The sequence below is a fragment of the Vicia villosa genome, linkage group LG6 (assembly GCF_029867415.1).
Source record: "Vicia villosa cultivar HV-30 ecotype Madison, WI linkage group LG6, Vvil1.0, whole genome shotgun sequence".
In the NCBI taxonomy this organism is placed as follows: Eukaryota; Viridiplantae; Streptophyta; class Magnoliopsida; order Fabales; family Fabaceae; genus Vicia; species Vicia villosa.
The window spans coordinates 22,141,771-22,144,550 of NC_081185.1; the positions used below are offsets into that span (position 1 = coordinate 22,141,771).

At 36.4% G+C, this 2,780-nt stretch overlaps 1 non-coding gene across 1 annotated transcript; it reads right to left on the reverse strand.

Annotated features, from left to right (window-relative positions):
• Positions 1-250: 250 nt before the first annotated feature.
• Positions 251-331, reverse strand: TRNAL-AAG (transfer RNA leucine (anticodon AAG)). The gene has a single exon. It is a non-coding gene; the product is annotated as a tRNA-Leu (tRNA).
• Between the last annotated feature and the right edge of the window lie 2,449 nt (positions 332-2,780).

The window sequence follows — 2,780 nt, forward strand, 5'->3', positions numbered from 1 at the left end:
GTACAAAGAAGAATTGGAAAGATTCTATCAGTATCCGAATTGAATTCTCTTCTATAATGTATAAAATTGAATCATTTAAATAAAGAGAAGACCAAAATAAGGACTACAAATGATTAGATTTATAGGAAATCATATTATATTTAAGAATTGGGACTGAAATGCAACAAATGAAGTTGATTGAAGTTGGAAAAAACATGTTGAAATCATATCTATGTGTATAAGATGGAAGGAAAAAAAAGGAAAAAATTAATGTTGAGAGTGGGATTTGAACCCACGCCCTTTCGGACCAGAACCTTAATCTGGCGCCTTAGACCAACTCGGCCATCTCAACCTGTTGTTAAAATTCTAATATGATTTAATAAATTATATAAAACACTTTTGTTAAAAAACAATAGTGATAGGAAGAATCCAAATACCTCAATCATTTAATTTTACTTCTTTAGAATAATATTTTGATTTAATTTTTACTTCTTTAAAATAATATTTTGATTTAATTTTTACTTCTTTAGAATAATATTTTGTTTGATTTTGCAGTGATACATTTGTAAAGATCTATTAGAGAGAGGGGTAATTACAATTGACAATAAGGGACAACATCCATCTACCGTCCACAATTACGGGCAATCTCATCCTAAGCGCTCCCTACTCGCCTAGTCGTAGGAAAAAACGTGTGTCGGTCAAAAAGAAATTAGGGTCAACAACCTAATTTGTGTCTCCCTATAAAGTAGGGGTTCAACATTCCACCATTGTAACTAAGGGGACGATTATCACTCCCAATAAAATCCTAACTACATGTCCAATAGCCTCTAAAAATATCTCATCCCTAACATGGGAAGGGACATATCGTAATACATACGATATACCCCTAAAAGCTACTGTTAGGAGTGAATTAGTAGTGTTTTCAGGTGTCAAATTAACTACCTTTTGAGCTAAAGTTGAGTAGATCTTATGAGTTTTGAGCTGAAGTTGAGAAGTAAAGACGAAGAAACACGCAGGTGTAGAGACTCTGGAGAAGAGAAATCACAAAGAAGTGGGATGAAGCAAAGGCCGAGCCGCGACATTAAGGGGCGAGACACGCCATCCCCTCTGACTTTGGTTCGCGCTGTGCCAATACGTGCCGAGGCGCGGTGGCTGCGTTACAAGGATAAATTGTTATAAATAGAAGCCCTAATCCTCATAAGAGGGAGATCTTTGGTGAACGAAATTCAGAGAGCAATCCTATTCCAGAGCATAAAACAACTTCCGACGGAGAATTCAACTTCAATTGAAGACATTCCCTTGATGAAGATGAATCCCTCTATGAAACTTTGTGTGTTCTTCATGGCTATGGAGAGCTAAACCCCATTGTGTTGAGTTTAAGGTAGTAGTTAACCTATGAAGATGCAATTACTTTGATTAATTCCTGTGAACAATTGTTTAAGTTTTATTATCAATGAAAAACCTTGCTTTTATTTTATATCATTGTTGAACTATCAATCGAGAGATAGGTTTTATACTTTTGCCCTAGGTTTTTACATTGACTTGTTGATGAATACTCAGAGATGAGATTTTGAAGAAGTTTTCATAAATCATCGCGGTTAAGTCCCTTTATCTTTATATTTATTCTGAGAGATCGAATATCATACCGGTAGAGGTGGTTCTAGATTGATCATTAGACATAATATCAGTTTTGAGGATGAATGAAGATAATAACTTAGATAATGTTCACTTGTGGATTAATTGATTATTGCATATGAATAGGTTGATGAACCCTAGAACTCAACATATTCATTCACCATTGTTATTCGTTCTTTAAGCTTTTAGTCATTCAATTATTATTCTATTATTTGCAATTTGAGATTAAACAATCAAAACCAATACTTTTCACTAACTCATTATAATTCGACTATAGAACGACAACAATATTAACTCAGTCTCTGTGGATACGATATATTAGAAAATATTTACCCAAAATACTTTCAACAGCTACAAAGCTTTTCACCTCTCGTGAGCTTGCTCTTTCATCATTGTAAACACCATCACACATGATCTCTTACCACTGTGAGAAATCTCTAACCACCACAAAATACCTAAAGCCTCTGACCACGCCTACCCGCAAAGGGGTGCCACGCATCTTGTACTTTTTGACATGAATAATGGCTCCCACCGTGGGGCCTCAGTAAAACTAATTTGGGCCAGACCTTTCGTAATCACTTCCATTTTCACTATCTTCTCTCGAAAATGGATAGCAAAGATCCAGAATTCGTGGTTAACACCATAGCTGGAGGTTTTGCTGATGGAGGAAGTTTCATCTCCTCCTAGAAGAAATTTGTCAGGCATGTGCTAATTGCGAACGTAATATCTCCAGGATTCTCCAATGCTAAGAGAACCAGGGGCCATCATCACTTTGTCTAGCAGTGACGCCATAAGAATCCTCCCTCATGATGAAAATGCTATGGTCATCATTGTGCATCACAGAAGTTGTGGTATCAAGCAAGTCTTGATAGACCCCGGAAGCTCAATTGACATCTTATTCTAGAACACCTTCTAGAAACTCTAGCTCGATCCCAAAAACATTAATGCATTCCAAGGTTCGCTAGAAATGTTTGTCGGGAGAACAATTGCAAATAAGGGTTCATGTAATCCTAGAGATAACCTGCGGTGTGGGATCAAACTCCAAGGCGATTGAGGTCAACTACCTCATATTGGACACTTTATCACCTTATAATATCATATTTGGCAGACTAGCAATTAATGCGTTATGGGCGATTATATCCATCCAATAAGTGGTCGTGAAATAC